The 20,465-nt window shown below is 48.1% G+C and overlaps 1 long non-coding RNA gene across 1 annotated transcript; it reads left to right on the top strand.

Annotated features, from left to right (window-relative positions):
- Window positions 1-993: 993 nt before the first annotated feature.
- LOC113600103 (uncharacterized) lies at window positions 994-14,173 on the top strand. Its single transcript, XR_003421058.2, has 4 exons — window positions 994-7,454; window positions 9,987-10,068; window positions 12,270-12,340; window positions 13,124-14,173. It is a non-coding gene; the product is annotated as an uncharacterized LOC113600103 (long non-coding RNA).
- The last annotated feature ends 6,292 nt before the right edge of the window (window positions 14,174-20,465 follow it).

The following is a 20,465-nucleotide window of genomic DNA, read 5'->3' as shown; positions in this document are numbered from 1 at the left end:
TCACCACGGGCACCGCTTCTCTCGCACAACCTGCAAAGAAACCTCAGAGCCACACCACTGCCTTCCTGAAAACCAGCCTGGCAGGGAAGCATCCGGCCTGCCCAGAGGCAGAACTGCTGGAGTGCACAAACGCAGAGGAAAGATGACGCGCGCTGCCGTGAACGGTAGAGACGATCCCGCCGGGAGCCGCGTCCCGCTCGAGCCAGTGCTCTGGGTGCCCTCAGGAGATGTGTGTGACTGTGCTGCATGCGGGCACAGGCCGCGTGTGGGTCAGCGTGGCACCTGGGAAGAAACCACATGTCTTTGGGGTGCCTGGCAGCCCCCGCCCTGCTCCCCACCGTGGGTGTCGTAGTGGGCGTTCACCTCTCCCCGAGGGGTCACCCGCCCTGCTCTGGCACTGGGCCGTGGGCAAGCACGGAACTCGGACCCCAGATCCACGCGGCAGTGTCCTCCAGAGCAAGCTCAGTACGAGGTTAGGATTTTTCTGTGTGCCTGTTTGGAAGAAATAAGAAAAACACATTTACTTTTTTTTTTTTTTTTTTGTAATGTTTACATATTTTTGAGAGACAGAGCATGAGCAGGGGAGGGGCAGAGAGAGAGAGGGAAACACAGAATCGGAAGCAGGCTCCAGGCTCCGAGCTGTCAGCACGGAGCCCGACGCGGGGCTCGAACTCACAAACCGTGAGATCGTGACCTGAGCCGAAGTCGGACGCTCAACCGACTGAGCCACCTGGGCGCCCCAAGAAAAACACATTTAAATTGTGTCCTCCAGGGGCGCCTGGGTGGCTCAGTCGGTTGAGCGTCTGACTTCGGCTCAGGTCACGATCTCACGGTCCGTGAGTTCGAGCCCCACGTCGCGCTCCATGCTGACGGCTCAGAGCCTAGACCCTGTTTCAGATTCTGTGTCTCCCTCTCTCTCTGACCCTCCCCCGTTCATGCTCTGTCTCTCTGTCTCAAAAATAAATAAACGTTAAAAAAAAAATTTTTTTTTTTAAATTGTGTCCTCCATATTAACAAATTCGTATTTCTGACTAGTCCTTTGCCCTTTTTACACCTCTTGTACAAGGGGATTAAATAGCTGTCATCAGCTCAGTTACAGCCCCCTGCTTGTTCAGCACTGTGGGGGTGGGAGAGACATTCTGGAGTCTGTCAGAAAGTGTGTCAGAGTTAAATCACGGTGCTTCGTTTCTGTTTCAGGGTGTATCCCTGCATGTTCACACTGATTCGTGTCTGATTGAGCCTGACACTGTATGATTATTTTTCTTGAATTTTTGCAGCATCTCTGCAGAACTCTACTCTTTGAGTAGAACTGAAAAGAGGAAAACTTGCTATACATACAGTGGTAACAGTTCAGGCCTGTGGGTTGGGACACGTGTGGACTCTCACTCCTGAAATAATCAATGTCCCCTGCCACAAGCCCACCTCCCAGGTGCTGGAGGTCAGCAAGGAGTGCTGTGCCCTGCCCCTGTCATGTGGCCTAACTCCCAACTCCCAACTCCGTGGGACACAATGCAGCATCTCCTAAGCCTGTGCACTTCTAGAAGTGCCACCTAGCCAGATCAAGTGCCTTGCCTAACTGTTTGGGTTTTTTTCTTTTTTTTTTTTTTTCGAGTTTTTCTTAACTTACTCTTAAATTCATTCAGCTAATAAGGGCCTGCCGAAGCGCTAGGTACTAGAAGAGCAGCAGTAAACGAAACAGGCAAATCAGATGCCGATGCACCTAAGACTCATTCTTCAGCAGAAGAGGGCAAAGAGGTTGTGGATCAAGCCTGCAGAAGTGTGTCCGGCACCGTCTAGGGTCACAGCTGCACAGTTGAGGATCCAGTGGGAGGCCCGCCAACTCAGGCTCACTGGGAAAAAGAGAAAGTTCCCTCAGCCAGCACAGCCCCCTGGTTCCAGCCCCTCTACAGGGTCTTTCCCTGCTGATTTGGCCTCTGTCCCTAGGACTTGGATTCTAGAAGGTAGGCACGGAGTGGAGGACACTCATTGGGTGTCCTGTGGCCCCTGGGAGAGGACGCTCCCATACTTACCCCACCTTCCATGTACAGTGTTACTAAGTGGACATTTTTAAGTCCAGGAAGATTTGTTCAGCTTCTGCTCTGTGCCAGGTGGTGTGCCCGCCTCAGAGAAAATCCCTGCATGCATGGGACTTACCATCTGGTCAGCCAGCTTGCGGTTAAGAGCCTGGGTTCCATGAACAGACTATCAGAATTCAAATCCCAATTTCCCCTTTCTTCCTGGTGCCCTTGAACTAATGATTTAACCTCTCTGCCTCATTGTATAAGATAGGAGTGCTGTTTAGTGGTACCCGATTCATAGGGTCATTGTGAAATTTCAGTGTGATTATGCATGTAAGATCCACATATAGCGGCTGGCACAAAGGACACACTCCTTAAGTATGTTCACAGTTATGGTGACTATCAGTATTTTTTATGAAAAACATGGTCTGAGAATTCAGAACTAAAACTCAAACTCCAGGGTGCCTTGGCGGCTCAGTCAGTAGAGCGTCTGACTCGATTTCAGCTCGGATAGTGATCCCAGGGTTGTGGGATTGAGCCCCACGATGGGCTCCACACTGAGTGTGGAGCCTGCTTGAGATTCTCTCTCCCTCTGCCCCTCCTCCCCTCAGTCTGTCCCTCTAAAAGTAAAATATATCCTTAAAACATTTTTTTTTTTTTAGTTAAAAAAATATATATATGGGGCACCTGCATGGCTCAGTCAAATAAGCTTCCAACTCTTGGTTTCAGGTCAGGTCATGATCTCCTGGTTCGTGAGTTCAAGCCCTGCACTGTCAGTGTGGAGCCTGCTTGAGATTCCCTCTCTCCCTCTGTCTCTCCCCTGCTTGCACTCTCTCTCCCCCTCAAAATAAATTTTTTTTAAAACGTTTGTCTATTTCTGAGAGAAAGCGTGAACAGGGGAGGAGGGAGACACAGAATCTGAAGCAGGCTCCAGGCTCTGAGCTGTCAGCACAGAGCCCGACGTGAGGCTTGAACTCACAAACAGCGAGATCATGACCTGAGCTGAAGTTGGATGCTTAACCGACTGAGCCACCCAAGCACCCCGATGAACTTTAAAAAAATAAATAAAACCCAAACTCTGATCCTTTTAATTCACCCAGATGGAGCTGTCCTTTGTGGCCTTGAGGATCCAGCCTCCCTAGTCATAACTTCTGCCCCACAGTCCACTTGATCAGTAGATCCAGGAAGTATATCATACCAGGGAGAAGGCTAGGGGAGGGGACTGACATTAGGCAGTCATATGACTGGGGCCTTGAACGTTTTACTTTAGGCCATGAAGTAAATGTGACCTCATTTTAAGAGTTGTGGGCAGTAAGACCAAAATAACTCAGAGTCTTTATAGAGGTGGATATTGATATATTTATTTATATGGGTTTATTAAACAATAGGGTGTCGCAGGAGGTGCAACGTTTTTCTCTTTAAAAGGGAGGTGACCGGGGTGCCTGGGTGGCTCAGTTGCTTACATATCTGACTTCAGCTCAGGTCATGATCTCATGGTTCGTGAGTTCAAGCCCTTCATTGGGCTCTGCACTGACAGCTTCTAATCCTCTATCTCCCTCTCTCTGCCCCTTCCCTGCTCGCTCTTTCTCGAAAATAAAGTAGAAAAACATTACAAAACGAGAGGTTACCATTTAAAAGCCTTCCGCAAAGAATATGTTAAGAAACCGGCAGTAACGGTTGCCTCTGGCAATGGAAGCAATGACGGAGGATGGAGGTTATTTTTCACACTGTTCTGTTGGGCTTTTCTAATTTCGTGCTTTCTGAAGGTATTGCCATTTTTTTAAATCAATATCTGATGGTAACGAAGTCGTGTTGGAAAGTGCTCAGGTGTTTTGAAAGCGGAGTGGTGGCTCCCAGTTACTCAAACAGCAAGTACACACCAGATACGCAGGGTGGACACGGTCACTGGGATGAGGTGACAAAGATGTCTTCAGTTGACACGGCCTTAAATCTCCAAGATTTTCAGGATGCCCGGGGGGCTCGGTTGAGCATCCAACTTTGGCTCAGGTCGTGGTCTCACAGTCCGTGAGTTCCAGCCCCGCAGCGGGCTCTGCACAGTCAGCAAGGAGCCTTCTTTGGATCTTCTGTTCCCCTGTCTCTCTGCACCCCCACCCGATGCTTATGCTCTCTCTCTCAAAAATAAACCTTTAAGAAAGAAAACCCCCACGATTTTCTCTTCTGACATAAGAAGACCGTAGTGGGCGTTGCAGGGCTGAAACGGCACTTCCACGAAGCTGTCAGACCCGGGCCCTGCTTCTCCCCTTGTACCAGCTCTGGTTTATGGCCCTGAACTCATCCTTCATGATCCAAGGCGGCCCCTCCATTTCCTGGCATTCTAGCCAGAAGACCAGGGGAAAGAGAGGCATAGCACTTCCTTTAAGGAAAGTTCCCAAAAGCTGCATGACGTTTCTGTTTCCATCCCTTCCGCCAGAACTAACCGAACCTAGCTCCAAGGGAAGCTGGCAAATGCCGCTCGGGTTCTGGGTAGCCGTGTGCCTAGCGAAGATAACCAGAGGAACAGGAAGTGGGAAACAATCGTGTCTCTGCTTCTGGTGTATCAGGACCTTCAGGGTTTTGTTGTTGTTAATTCTTTGTTTTGATTGACAAAGGTCCACAAGTCCCCCTGAACCCCTCAGAACAGAATGTTGCTGGGGCAGGTGGGACCAAGGAACCTCTTCCTCTTCAGAAGAAACGGACCGAGACCCTGACCCCTTGATTCCCCCTGTTCTTTTTTCCCCTTCTGGCAAATTTTACACCTGACAGTTTTTCTTTTGGCTTTTTGGCTTGGTTTTTTTGTTTTGTTTTTTAATAAACTGATACTGAAATTAGATCACATTCCCTTAGCAGGCTGTTCAAAGTGTTTTTGGGCTCTTGGAGAATATAACTCAAACATTCATTCAGTAGCCCTGATGATTGCTCGCCTGCTACCAGGTGCTGGGTGGAGAGTGTGGGCAAAATTTCCGTGGCCCCTTACCTGTTGACTTAATCCAGTCACAGCACTCTCCAGCAGAAATAAATGTAACTTTAAATTTTCTAGCATCCATACATTTTTTTAAAATGGTAAGCTTAATGTCAACGATATATTTTATTTAACTCAACACGTCCAAAATAAATATTTTTATTTACGTAATCAATTTAAAATTTATGAGGTATTTTACTCTCTTCATGCTAAGTTTTCAAAATCCAGTGTATTTTTTTTTTTAATGTTTATTTATTTTTGAGAGAGAGAGCAGGGGAGGGGCAGAGGAAGAGGGAGACAGAGGATCCGAAGCAGGCTCCAGGCTCCGAGCTATCAGCACAGAGCCTGATGTGGGGCTCGAACCCACGAACTGTGAGATCATGACCTGAGGGGGAATCGGACACTTAACCGACTGAGCCACCCAGGTGCCCCATATTCCACTGTATGTTTTATACTTAACAGCACATCCCAAGTTCCATGTGTGCAATAGCCACATGTGGCTGGTGGCTATCGTATTAAGACTGGAAAGCATGGGTTAGTGGAAGAGAAGAGACCGTAAATGGTACGCAATCACGTGCTGTGCTGAGCCAGGGAAGAGCTACAGTAATGAAGAAGAATGTTGAGCCGGTGATCTGAGCGGGCCTCAGAGCAGGGGCCACCTGAAGGATGAGAAGAGCAAGGGTGACGGCTCCGGGAAGAGGGACTGGTGCACAGGGAGGCCCTGGGGAAGGGGAGCCTGGCCCGTTCAAGGGCCAAGGGCCACCAGCAGGAAGCCAGTGACATCCTCTCCAGAAACTTCTAACCGGTAGCTGAGCCCAGGCCCAGGGAGTTTCCACCGACTTCTGTGCCTTCTGAGGCTGGCCACTCGGCTCCCCTCAGTCACTGTCCAAGGAGCTTTCTGGTGAACGTCTATCTCTTGGGGTTTGGAAGTGTCCAGAAGGCATTTTCTGTGGCCTCTTCACCTGGCCCCAAACCCAAGTCCTATTAGAAGGTGGATGATCCACACTCTGAAAAGGCAGAGGGAGCCTCGCGGAGAAAGACCGAGTCCCACAGCCTCCGTCAGAAGCTTTTTGGCACAGAGTTCGCTCCGTGTTCACAGTGCGCCTGGGGCCTGTACTTCCATACTCCTTTCCTGGAGGAGGGATTGCCTCCAAGGGAAGCCAGGGGTGAAGAGAATCATGCCCCTGTCCCCTGCAGTCACTTCACCACCAAACAACAGGCCTGACCAATTCACCCCATACAGGTCGGGGAGCATATCGTAACCACCCGAGGCTGGCATGAGAAGTAAACTTGACCAGACTCCCGGCTAGACTACACCAGTCTCCCAGGTGCTCAAGGCAAGCGATGTATTCAGCCTTCAGTAAGACAGCGCTCAGGCTCCGTGTGAATTCACAGAGGTGCCAAGAACTCCACGGGTCCGGCAGAAATGGTCCTGGTCTGAGCGAGCCAAGACCCACCCTGCCTGGGTTAGCCGCCTTACCTGCTTTCCCTCCCTCCCAGTTTCCCAGTCCACAAACCACCGTCTGGCCTGCGTATTTTAATTATTTTGCTAATTGTGTCTCCCCCCAGTGGAATGCAGGCTCCACGAAGATGGGTAGTTCCTTTTGTTTTAATGGCCCGCTGTGTCCTCCAGGCTTAGCATGGTGCCTGGCACGTAGCGGGTGGAATAAATGAAGTGGATTCAGTCTTGAATTCCCTCTTAGTAGTCAGCATCAAGGAGTGAGGCCCTTGGAGCCCAGCAGCCTGGATTTCTATCTCTGCTCACTTTGCAGCTTCCTCGAAGCTGCCCGGAGCCCCGAGCCCACAGGCCCGTTAAGGGTGTCCTCGCTGCAGGGTCTCTGTCCAAAGACTATCGTCTCCCACTTTTCCCCCACCAAAGGCTCAATTCCACCTTTGCCCAGGGCGGGCCCCTCGCAGAGCGCTGGAACCGGGGCAAGTGGCTGATGAGCACCTCCCCGCCTCCCATTCCTGTCTGCAGGCCTGGGCCCCAACCCTGGCCCCAAACAGAAGAGTCGGAGCCAAACACTTCCAGCATATACCACCATGGGTGATTTATTTAAGGGTCTCCAAATAATCACTTAAGTGTCACCATGGCAACCTGAAGAGTTGCCATGGAGATTGGAGCAGGAAACGTCCCCATGGAGACCCCTGGGAGACTCTCTAGGAAATCATTACCAGGTGGATGGGGCTTGAGAAGGGGGAGCTGGGCATATGAGGGAGCCCCACGGTTCTGTGTACTGGCAGGAGGAGGGGGTGAAAGGGCAGGGTGGGAAAGACCAGCCTGGGAAGGCGGGCAAGTTAATGATCTCCACCAAGTCTAGGGTCCCGTGTGATAAAGAACTACCGTATGCACAGAATCCATCTGACGGGAAAGTCGGGAAACTAGAAACTTTGGTGGCCCCAAAGAAGGGGGTGAGGGAGAGAGACTTATTCGTCACGTGTGCTCCTTTGTGTACTGTCGGACTTTGTTTTGTCAGGTATGTAAATATTAAATATTCCAAAACTAAAATTAAATAAGTTATTTACAGAGCACTTACTACATTCAATATTTATACCCTCAAAACAACCCCATAAGGTTAGGTATCGATCCCACTACACAGATGGGCAAACTGGGGTTCAGAAAGCAGCCCACCATCACACAGATCAGTGGGAATTAAACCCAGGGCTCTCCAGCACCCCCAGCACGTCTGAGTTCTCTCATCTGCCTCTGGCCCGCTGAGCACTGTTAGGTGACTGTCACACCCCTGGACCTCAGTGTCTTCCCCTGCAACAGTTGGGCGGTGGGGACTGGGTGAAAGCTAAAGTCCTGCTATAGCGCTGGCATCCTGTGACTGGGGGCTCTTTGGAAGGGTTTCTGAGAACGATCACCAGAGCCCTTCTCTTCCTCCCCCTTTCCCTCAGCCACTCTCCAGTCCCCATCCACAGCAGTGCATCTTCAGGGTTCCAAAGGAAACACTTCACTCAGAGAGCCAAGCCAGAGGGACCTTTGAAGAAGCTCTATATTCCCTCTTAGCAGAGGAGGAGGGTGTGGCCCAAGAGAGGGAAGGTGACCCACCAGGCAAATGCAAACCCAAACCGTGACCTATCTCCACGCACCCATTAGGGTGGTTATCATGGAAACAAAACAAAACAAACAAAAAAAAAGATGAACCAGGACAAGTGTCTGGAAAGATGTTGAGAAATTAGAACCTCCATACACTACTAGTGGGGAGATTGGAACCTACATACACAGCTATCAAATGGTTCAGCTGTGTCTCAGCTCAGGCTGCTACAACAAAATCCCATTGACTGGGTAGTTTAAACAACAGACACTTATGCGGCACCTGGGTGGCTCGGTCAGTTAAGTGTCCGACTTCGGCTCAGGTCATGATCTCATGGCTTGTGAGTTCGAGCCCTGCATCGGGCCCTGTGCTGACAGCCGGGAGCCTACAGCCTGCTTCGCACTCTCTCTCTCAAAAACTAATAAACATTTAAAAATAATAATAACAAAATAAACAACACACACCTCTTTCTCACAGTTCTGGACACTGAGAAGTCCAGGATCAAAGTGCCACTATATTCAGTTCTTCATGAGGGCCCATGTACAGACAGCCACCTGCTTAAGGTATCCTCACATGGTGGAGGGAGAAGCTCGGGTGTCTCTTTTCTTCCTATAAGGGCTCGAATCCCATCATGGAGCTCCACCCTCATGGCCTCATCTAAATGTAATTACCTCCCCAAAGCCTCACCTCCTAATAGCATCACATTGGGGGTTATGGTGGCTTCAACCATTAATTTAGTGGGGGGATGGACGCAAACATTCAGTCCATGAAAAAAATTCTAGAAAACAGTCTGGCAGTTGCTCAAAGGGTTAAACATAGGTATCACATGGCTCAGCAATTCTGCACCTAGGTGTATCCCCAAGAGGGTTCAAAACATGGGTTAATGCAAAAACAGGGACATGAATGTTCACGGCGCCATTCTACAAAATAGTCAAAAAGTGGAAAGGACCCAAATGTCCGTCAGTGGATGAGTGGATAAACAAAATGTGGCACATCCACAAGTGGAATGTTATTTGGCCCCAAAAGGGATCAAAGTATTGACCTACGCTACAATGCGGGTGATCCTTGAGAAGGTCATGCTAAGGGAAAGAAGCCACTCACAAAGCACCACACAGAACCACATACCATATATATGATGGCACTTACATGAAACAGGGGTATCTGTCAAGACAGAAAGTAAGTTAGCGCCTGCTCGGGGCAGGGGGCGGGGGAGTGGGGTGGCGGGGAAGATTGGGTGGTGACTGCTAATGGGTGTGGGGTTTCTTCCGGGGTGGTGAAAATGTTCTCAAATTGACTGTGGTGATAGGTGCATGACTCTGAATATTCTAAAAGTCACTAAATTGTATACTTTAAGTGGGTACATTGTATGCTACGTGGATAATATCTCAATAAAGCCGCTTAAACAAGAGAGTGAGAGGGAAAGTACTAACCCAAGGTCGCACAACCACTAGTGGCTGCTTTGGGGTCCCGGCTCCCGGCCAGCCTCCTCGCACCCGTTCTCTTTAGGAGGGCCAGTAGGGCTTCTCAGGCTGTTTCTGAAATGAGTGGGCGCCATGTGCTGGGGCTTCAGATCGTGCCCTCCTCCCCACGGCCCTCAGCCAGATCATCATTCTTTAACAAATGGGACAACCTCAAGATTTCATTTAGAGAAAGGGGTCCACTGTCAAAACGAAAGAAAAGTAAAAGTTTGAAAGCCACTGACCAGAGAAAGTATTAAGGAGGGATGGCAAAGTGATTAAGAACCTAGCCACTGGCCTTGTAGGAAGCCTGTCTTTTTATTCTGATGCTTTGATATGCTGGGGACTTGCTGACCCTGGAGAGACTACCCCTTCCAGGACTAGCCAATTCCTGGAGATAAAGGATTGTCCTGGGAGTGCACTTTTCATATGCAAACCAACTGATTTAGAGCCCATATCCCAATCATCCTTTTTTTTTTTTTAATACATATAAGTTTTTTGGTTTTTTTAGGTAATCTCTACACCCAACATGGGGCTTGAACTTGCAACCCTAAGATCCAGAGTCACATACTCCCATCGACTGAGCCCGCCAGGTACCCCAATAGCCTTGTTATTACACTCAGCCACTATTCCCCTGCCCTAATCACCCCAGGGCCAGGTACCAGACAACAAGGGACAGCCCTATGCCCCAGAGCCACTGACACTATTCAAACTAGACAGTCTTGAATGTGCTTACCCAACCTTCCCCATCCTTCCTGCAGAAACCACAACAAAGGGTCTCAGCCATGTTTCCCCTTCCCCACCTGCCTTCTGGTGCTTCCCAGTGTGCCCCTGTATGGCACGTCCCCTCCTCTTGGGAACTGTGTGTAACATACTCTCTTTTCTTTTTACTGAGGAATAATTGACATATGCCATTATATTCGTTTCAGGTGCACAACATAATGATTCAATATTTGTGTACATGGAAAATGATCACCACATGGGGCGCCTGGGTGGCTCTGTCGGTTAAGCGTCCAACTTTGGCTCAGGTCACGATCTCACAGTCCATGAGTTCAAGCCCCGCGTCGGGCTCTGGGCTGATGGCTCAGAGCCTGGAGCCTGCTTCCTATTCTGTGTCTCCCTCTCTTTCTGACCCTCCCTCGTTCATGCTCTGTCTCTCTCTGTCTCAAAAATAAATAAACATTAAAAAAAAAAAAAAAGAAAATGATCACCACAGTAAGTCTAGCTAACATCTGTCACCATGCATAATTATAAAACTTTTTTTCTACTTGTGATGAAAACTTTTAAAATCTACTCTCTTAGCAATTGTCAGACATACAGTACAATATTGTTAGCTACAGTCACCATGCTGGGCACACACACTACCTTTCCTAGGACAATTATCCCCCGATCTGTTGGCCTCACCATACCTAAATAAAAATGAGGTCTATGTTTTAAAGCAGGCCTCGTTCTGCTCTAAGTCTGCCTTGGCCCCCCATGACCTCAGACAAAGTCCTCCACCTCTGTGTCTCCCTGTGCTCCTCCACAGGGCCGGGCTCAGGATCCTCACAGACCGGTGTTGTGTTTATAATCCATTGTGGCAAGGGCCCGAGTGGGCACTCCAGTCCAGCTCCTGCTCTGCTTTTCAAGCTATGGGTGTGCCAGGAAAAAAGGGCATCGGTTCCTAATACATAAAAAGGCCCCGGTGGGTCAGCAGTGGCCCTCAGCCACCATATAGTGCTACTACCAGGACTGAAAGGGTTAAGAGTTGTGGAGTACCTAGAACAGCACCTAGCAGGCCAGAAATAGTGTTATCATGGTCCCAGAAGGCAGGACAGGATTCCTAGATACCATGACGGTATCAAGGAAGGGTTCCATTCTTAAATTTTTTTTTAATGTTTTTATTTATTTTTGAGAGAGAGAGAAACAGAGTGTGAGGGGAGGGGCAGAGAGAGAGGGAGACACAGAATCTGAAGCAGATTCCAGGCTCCAAGCTGTCAGCACAGAGCCCGATGCACATGGGCTCGAACTCACCAACTGTGAGATCATGACCTGAGCCGAAGTCGGACGCTCAATCGACTGAGCCCCCCAGGCGCCCCAAGGAAGGGTTCCATTCTATTTTGCTTTTGGGGGATAAGGGGCCATGGGTGTACTTAAGCCGATGTCATTTAATTTTTTGAAAATTTTTAATGTTTATTTATTTTTGAGAGAGAGACAGAGCGTGAGTGGGGGAGGGGCAGAGAGAGAGGGAGACACAGAATCCGAAGCAGGCTCCAGGCTCCGAACTGTCAGCACAGAGCCCCACGCGGGGCTCAAACTCCCAAACCGTGAGTTCATGACCTGAGCCGAAGTCAGGACGCTTAACGGACTGAGCCCCCCAGGCGCCCCTAGCCGATGTCATTTAAATCTCAAAGGAAAATGAACTGAGCTGACGCCCAGTCTACAAATGAACACATATTTGCACACCCACATTCATAGCAGCATTATTCACAAGAGCCAAAATGTGGAAGCAACCCAAGTGCCTGTTGACAGATGAATAAACAAAATGTACACTATGAACACAATGGAATATTATTCAGCCTTAAAAAGGAAGGAAATTCTGACGCACGCTGCAACCTAGATGAGCCTTGAGGACATTACACCAAGTGAAATAAGTCCGTCACCAAAAGACAGATGCTGTATAATTCTACTTATATTAGGTGCCTAGAAGAGTCAAATCCACAGACACAGAAGTAGAACGGTGGTTGCCAGGGGTTGAAGGGAGGGGGATATGTGGAATTGTTGTTTAATGGACACTGAGTTTCAGTTTTTACAGGATGAAAAAGTTCCGGAGATGGATGGTGTTGATGGCCACACAACAACGTGGATGTACTGAATGCCACCGAAGTATACACCTAAAAATAGTTTAAGTGATAGATTTTATGTAATGTGTATTTTACCACAATTTCGTTTTAAAGGCACAGCCAAGTCATTTGCTAACAAATCCATACACAGGAGAGTAATGACCCTCGTCCTTTAGGAAAACTGCTCAGGGCAGTGGGGAGCGATCTTTAAAATGCTTCTCGACCATAGAGGAAGGGAAGGAAAAATAAGTTACCAACAGAGAGGGAGGGAGGCAAACCATAAGAGACTCTTAAATACAGAGAACAAACTGAAGGTTGATGGGGAGGTGGGGGGTTGGGGGCAGGAAAAATGGGTGATGGGCATTGAGGAGGACACTTTTTGGGATGAGCACTGGGTGTTGTATATACAATGAACCATGGGAATCTACTCCCAAAGCCAAGACCACACTGTATACACTGTATGTTAGCTAACATGACAATAAATTATTAAAATAATTTTAAACCGAAGAAGGGAAAAATAAATAATAAGTAAGTAAGTAAGTAAAGTGCTTCTCCACTAGGCAGGTGGTAACATTTGTTTGGACCCCTCAGAGCCCGCGGAGACCGAGCTCTCTGTCGTGAGGTGCCTGGAACGTGAGGTTTCCTGCTCACACCAGCGATTTTATGTTTTATTTTCTTTCCTTTTTATTTGTTTTCCAATATAGTTAACCTACAGTGTTGTATTAGTATGAGCTATTTTAAGTTAATCGCACGCACATAGATTCATGCTAATGTGACAGGAGAAAATGCTCTCTCTCTAATTTGCACTTGTCTGTTTTCTCCTGAGGTTCAACTTGTTGTTGACTGGTGGTTTTCATCTTTCACAAGTGGCCTGCTGTCAATGCTCCTAGAACAACCAGAAACACAAGTGCTTCCTGGTCCCCCTGGCACCTCAAACGTCATTGCCCTGTTTTTGAGAAGTCGCTAGTCTTGGACGTCAGGTGTCTCAGTCAGAATTCCTAGTGACAAGAAATAGAAACCAAATCCAGCTCACGATGTGGAAAAGTTTTGTTCTGTTTGTTTATGGAAACGTATCAGGCAGCTCACAGAGCCGTCACAAAGGCTGGGAAGGCAGTGCAGGGATTCACGATGAGGAGATAAGCAAAACGCAAGGGCAAACAGCAGCAGAGAACCAACGGGGCCGCACCCCTGCGTGGTCTGGTGAGGGCCCGGGGCGCCTTGCTGGGGGGCCTGGTGCCGCCTTGGCCCTACTGCTAAGACTCTCCATTCTCCCCTTGCAGGGCAACCGGTTGACCACACTGGCCACCAGGGACCAAGGGCAGGGGTCGTAAGGGTCTGTCATTCCTGTCCTGGGGAACAGGAGACAAGGAAATGCCTTCACTTGATGGAGGAAGGAGAGATTTAGATGCTGGGCCGTCCAGAAGATGAGAAACACCAAGTACTTTGTGTCCATAAGAGTAGCAATCAACAGCCGCTGTTTATCGGGTTTTGCTGATAGGGTTATGCAGCAAGAACCCCGGTGAACATATCAAATGTTGGCATTAACTCTTCAAATGATCCTGTAACAGGTATGCTTGTTCCTGTTTTGTAAGTGAAAAAACTGAGGCCCATAGTGGTTCTTTCACTTTTCCAGGGCAGACATAAATGTTGGAACCAGAAAACAAACCCAGTTCCATCTGACTCTAAAGTCACCAGGCTTTCTACGTGGTTGACCAGTCACAACACCTGCCTCCCCTGGAGTGGCCAGAGGCCACCCAGAGAGCACGTAGCAGAGTGTGACCCCGGAGCCTCCGGCTAGATCTGCTCTATCAGGATCTCTGGATGCTCTTCAAGGTCCGGGAAGGCTCCAAACACAACCACTCCCCACCTGATTGATGTAAGGAAGCTTTTGCCTGGGTGTTTTCTTCATGTTCTCTTATTTAGCCAGGAAAAAATGTATAGAATGTGTATTTAAAAAAATATTTTTGCCAGGGGGGTGGCGCCCGGGTGGCTCAGTCAGTTAGTTGAGTGCCCGACTTCAGCTCAGGTCATGATCTCCCTGCTTGTGAGTTCGAGCCCCACGTCAGCCTCTGTGCTCAGAGCCTGGAGCCTGCTTTGGTTTCTGTGTCTCCCTCTCTCTGTCTGCCCCTTTCCCACTCACACTCTGTCTCTCTCAAAAATAAATAAACGTTGAAAAAAAATTTTTTTTAATAATAAAATAAAATAAATATTTGGGGGGCACCTGGGTGGTTCAGTCTGGTTGAGCATTCAACTCTTTGTTTTTGTTTTTTTTTAACGCTTATTTATTTTTGAGACAGAGAGAGAGAGAGCATGAACAGGGGAGGGTCAGAGAGAGAGGGAGACACAGAATCCAAAGCAGGCTCCAGGCTCTGAGCTGTCAGCACAGAGCCCGACGCGGGGCTTGAACTCACGGACCGCGAGATCATGACCTGAGCCGAAGTCGGACGCTTAACCGACGGAGCCACCCAGGCGCCCCGAGCATTCAACTCTTGATTTCAGTTAGGGTCATGATCTCATGGTTGGTGAGTTCCAGGCCCACGTTGGGCTCTGTACTGACAGTGCAGAGCCTGCTTGGGATTCTCTCTCTCCCTCTTTCTCTGTCTCTCCTACTTTCTTTTTCTCTCCCAAAAATAAATAAATAAACTTAAAAAAAAAGATATTATAAACTTCTGTTTCCAGGTATGATGGAATAGTTGGAATCACATGTATCCTTTCCTGCTCCTGGTGTAAGCAACTGTAGAAGTTGGACCAAGTATACGAAACAACTCTCTGCCCACATGAGACACCGAGTGTGGGGCTGTGCTTGTTAAGAGAAAGTTTGCCTCAGTGGTCACCTTGAGGACATTTTCTTTTTTTCTTTTTAATTTTTTTAATGTTTATTTATTTATTTGAGAAAGACAGAGACAAAGCATGAGCAGGGGAGGGGCAGAGAGAGAGGGAGACACAGAATCTGAAGCAGGCTCCAGGCTCTGAGCTGTCAGCACAGAGCCCAACGTGGGGCTCGAACTCACGGACCAAGAGATCCTGACCTGAGCCAAAGTTGGATGCTTAACGGACTGAGCCACCCAGGCGCCCTGAGGACATTTTCTAAACTGTGGAAAATAGTGTCCAAGGAGACAATGGCCGTCTTGCTTGGTGGGAAAAGCAGATCAGCGTGCAAGGCTGCCAAGGCAAGGGTATGGTGAGGAGATACAGAAAAGGAGACTCTCCCCCCAAAATTTACATTACAATCTCCCTTGGGGGCATAGGAAGCTTTCTGAGGTGATGGGAATATTCTATATTTTGGTTGTGATGAAGGTCATACAGGTGTTTACATTTGTCAAGATTGTACTCTTAAATGAGCGAATGTTCTTGTAAGTAAATCAATATCTTGTATTTTAAATCAGTAGAGTTGATTATTTCAGAATCCCCCTTGAAGCTTGGCTGACCCCTAAACCAACCCACCCAGAGCGTCAGACTCGGGAACAGAGCAGAGAATCAGCCTCTGCAGCTGGACAGCTGAGTGGAGATTTCTAGCTGTCCAGCACCCGGACAGCTGGAGTCTGGCCCCAGCCACAGTAGACAGACCTTGGCAAAGACCTAAGCGGTCTTTCGGCTGAGACCCTACAAGGACCATGAACGTGTAGAAAGGGCCAGGCGTTAGGAATGGGAATGGAGCCTGGAGCCAGCAACACAACTCAATTTTGGAAGCTGGAAAATTAATGAGTGGCAACGAATTCAGCAGGTCCGCAAGGGCTGAATCCTAAATCGGCAGGGGGAGAAGCGAAAGGCAACTAGGTTTACTATGTCGAATCTCCAAAAGGCTCAGGAATCAGTGGCGCCAGAATTAGCAGTGAAGTTCGGGCTAAGAACAAGAGAATTGTTTGAGAATTTAAGAAGAGACTAGACGCCCCAAATACCCACTCCTATTCTACCATCTAAACTACTATGTAACACTAAAAGTTTATTTTCAGGAGAAAGTAAACCAGAGGGTCTCAGATTAGGAGATATTGGGCTAAACCAGGCGTGGGGTTCTGTACCTAAAGTGTGGGATTAAGCACGCTGACACTTTGGCTCAGGTCATGATCTCACAGCTCATGAGTTTGAGCCCTGCATCAGGCTCACTGCTGACAGTGGAGAGGCCGCTTTGGATCTTCTGTCTCCCTCTCTCTCTGCCCTCACCTGCTCATGCTCTCTCTCTCAAAAATAAACACTAAAAAAAAAATACTTGAAAGAATTTTCCCCAAATTGAAGGACATACAGGGGTGCCTGGGTGCCCTCAGTAGGTTAAACACCCAACTTTGGTCCAGCTCATGATCTCACAGTTCATGAGTGTGAGCTGTGCATCCGGCTATCTGCTGACAACTCAGAGCCTCCTTCAGACCCTCAGTCCCCTCTCTCAGCTCCTCCCCCACTCTCTGTCTCTGTCAAAAATAAACATTTAAGAAAAAGGTGGGGGGCCACAAAGGAGCACCCGGCCAGCTCAGTCAGTAGAACATGTGACTCTCGATCTTGGGGTTGTTGGATTCAAGTCCCACGTTGGGTGTTACTTAAAATAAGTTTTGTTTTGTTTGGTTGTGTTTTTAGAGCACAAGGTGGAGAGAGAGAGAGAGAGAGAGAGAGAGAGAGAGAATCTTAAGCAGGTTTCATACTCAGTGTGGAACTGGATATGGGGCTAAATCCCACAACCCTGGGATCATGACCTGAGCTGAAGAGTTGAAGTTGGAGGCTCAACCGACTTAGCCACTGAAGTGCCCCCAAAATAAAATCTTTAAAAAATAAAAATAAATAATAAATAAGTGAAAAATAAAAGGACCTACCAAATACCTGACACAATGGATGAAAACAGAACCACATCAAGAAAAATCATCATAATCCAGAACACAGAAGACAAAAAGAAGGTTCTACAAATTTCCAAAGGGATAGAGGAACCGGTCAGATTTAAGAATGGCTTGGGGAACCTGAGTGACTCAGTCTGTTAAGTGTCTGACTTCAGCTCGGGTCATCATCTCATGGTTCTTGAGTTCGAGCCCCGCGTCAGGCTCTGGGCTGATGGCTCAGAGCCTGGAGCCTGTTTCCGATTCTGTGTCTCCCTCTCTCTCTGCCCCTCCCCCGTTCATGCTCTGTCTCTCTCTCTCCCCCCAAAAATAAATAAACGTTGAAAAAAAAAATTAAAAAAAAATAAAAATAAATAAAATAAAATAAAATAAACATTAAATTTTGTTTTTAAAAAAGAAAGAAGAATGACTTGAATGTCTCAAAAGAAGCACCACAAGTCAGAAGACATGTAAGGAATGTTCTCAAAATTCTGAACGTAAGTTATCCCCAACTTAAAATTTCATACCCAACCAAGTTATCAATCAAATTTGAAAGTAGAAAAAGGCATTTTCAGTCATTTAAGATCAAAAAAGCTTCTGGGGCTCCTGCGTGGCTCAGTCCGTTAAGCATCTGACTCTTGGTTTCGGCTCAGGTCGTGATCTCATGATTTGTGAGTTCAAGCCCCGCACTGACCTTGTAGAGCCTGCTTGAGACTCTCTCTCTCTCTCTCTCTGCCTCTCCCCAGTTCATACTCTCTCCCTCTCTCTGTCTCAAAATAAATAAATCAACTTGAAAAAAAAATTTTAAAGATCAAAAAAGTTTTTTTTTCTTTCCTGACAGGGCAAAGCCTGCTTGGGATCCTCTCCCTCTCTCTCTCTCTCCCTCCCTGCTTGTGCTCTCTCTCCTTCTTTTCCCTCTCTCAAAATAAATAAATTAAAAAAAAAATTGTTCTCATGTACTTAATTAGAAATGCTGCTGGAGGATATGTTTCACCAGAATAAGGCAATAAACCAAGAAAAAGACAACTGAGGGGAGCCCAGCTGGCTTAGTCAGCAAAGCATGCAACTCTTGATCTTGAGATTGTGAGTTCAAGCCCCACATTGGGCCTAGAGATTGCTTTAAAAAAAAAAAAAAAAAGAGAGACAGACCAAGGAAACTGGGAATCTGACCCAGGAGAGAAGTGTAGAGAGAATCCCAGAGGATACTTCTGCAGGCAGCCTGACTACAGGAGGAAAGCAGTGTAACAGGCCTAGAGGGCAAACAGCCCAACTCAGGTTAGGTCAGAAAACTCCAGGAGAGATTTCATTAAGGAAATTAAACTGGGTGGGGGGTGGTGCGCCTGGGTGGCTCAGTCAGTTAAACGTCTGACTCTTCATTTGGGCTCAAGTCATGATCTCACGGTTTGTGAGTTTGAGCCCACATGGGGCTCTGCACTGACAGTGAGGAGCCTGCTTGGGATTCTCTCCCTCCCCCTCTCTCTGCCCCTCCCCTGCTTGCTCTAGGTATCTTTCTCAAAATAAAAGCAAACTTTAAAGAAAAAAAAAAACGGAAATGAAACTGGTAGACTATCATCTGAATTTAGTGAGGGGAGATTTCAACAACTGATAGAGTTTGGCATTGAGTACAAAGAAAATGAAGCAAATGAGGGGGCAGGGTGGATAATTATTCCCTCCAGGAAAAAATGAAAAAACTTGTGCATGAAATGGGAAGTAATCACAGTCTATCCATAGCTCATGGTATAAATGCACGGGAATAGCGTTTATCTAGTACCAGTACCGTCAACACCTACTGCTGCTCTAACCAGATTATCATATGGCGACACTGGAAGGATGGGGGCCGAAAGAGTGAGTGGGTTGCTGGGAGTAAGAACAAGCCATAGAAATTGAAGGTGGCTTCGCCGATGAGGGAGAAGGCTCTTTTTCCTAAGTCTTGCGCCACCCTTTGACTCTTTGAGCTGTGTGAATGAATAACGTTACTAGAAATTAAAACCTTGCCCTGATTTCTATCTTGGAATATACAAGCTCAGGCAGGCCAGCCCAGGAAGCAATGCTAAGATATAAATGAAGAATCTAGGATCCTAAAAGAAAACTCTAGTGGTAGACAGGGACGGAAAGAGTACCTGCACGTAAAAGGAACAGTGGTGCTTCCAGATATGGACTCAGGGTAAAAGTGAGGCGTCCTTAGACGCACCCAGGAAGCTGGTACACAGAACATAATCTTTGAACTTGACCTTCAGGATGCAGCCCTGTTCTCTAGAGAATGTGGCACGGGATGCAAGGCGAAGCAGCCATGGCTCCCCACCCTTTCCTCCGCTCCTCTCCATCCTTCGCTCCACCCTCCAGCCCTGCTCCTGCCCCTCAAGACTGCCTGGAGGTGTTGACCTGTGCTCAGGCTTGCAGAGATCAGACCGGCTGTGGGGATCAGGATGTGCTTCAGAGCCAGCAGACAAACCTGGCTTTACTTTTGCCCCCCACCCCAACCCCCGCATGTTCTAACTCCCGTCATGGTCATGTCTACAATATCTGGGCACACCGCTCAGCCGACCCACCTGCATAGCTTCACCAGACATTCCACACTCAGACAGTGGTGCCGGGAGTAAAGCTGCAGAGAAAGGGAAGGTATTAGGGAGAATTAAGGTGAGGAAGTGACTCAGCCCAGCAAAAGCCTGCAGGCACCCACAGGAGTTCTCGGGAGCAGGGAAGGCTGCCTATTTGGGCTTTCGAGTCAGCTTGGGAGTGTCCCTGAAATGTGGCTCTGCTCTGCCCCACTGAGCCCTGGGGTGGGAGGGTAGGGTGGGGGGCTCTTGCCCGTGCCCTCCCCTGGCCCCCAGAGCATCCCTGGTGGGCTGGGGGGCCATGGATTTGGCAAGCCTGCTGGTTTCTTTCTCCAGGATCTGTTTGCCTTGTGCAGAGTGGAGCCAGGTTGGGGAGATAACTCTAGGAGAGGCTGCTTCTCCCCACCACCTCCAGGAGCTGCTCCCCAAGAGGACTGAGGGTGGGCCTTTGGGCCTGGCAGGTGGAAACCAGCCTCTTGGGGCTCAGGGGAGAACCACTGTTGTATACAGAATGTGCAGTCTTACAGTCAAACGATCCCAATTCAAGCTCTTGAGCTTAGAAAAGATATTAGCCTCTCGGATACCTACTTCTTCATCAAACAAACCCTGGGAAACAAAACTACCTCATCCATTTGTGGTCAAATCCACTCATCCACTCGCTCTACAAACATTCTGATATGCCAGGGTCTGGACTCATTTAGCAAGAACTCTATAAAGGAAACCACCCCACACCCATCAGGATAGCCACTATTAAAAAAAGAACAACAGAAAATAAAAAGTGTTGGCAAAGATGTGATCCAGCATTTTCTGAGTATAT

Source organism: Acinonyx jubatus, chromosome D2 (genome assembly GCF_027475565.1).
Source record: "Acinonyx jubatus isolate Ajub_Pintada_27869175 chromosome D2, VMU_Ajub_asm_v1.0, whole genome shotgun sequence".
Lineage (NCBI taxonomy): Eukaryota > Metazoa > Chordata > Mammalia > Carnivora > Felidae > Acinonyx > Acinonyx jubatus.
Note: the sequence above shows the minus strand (reverse complement) of the source record. Positions and strands in the feature narration are given on the sequence as shown.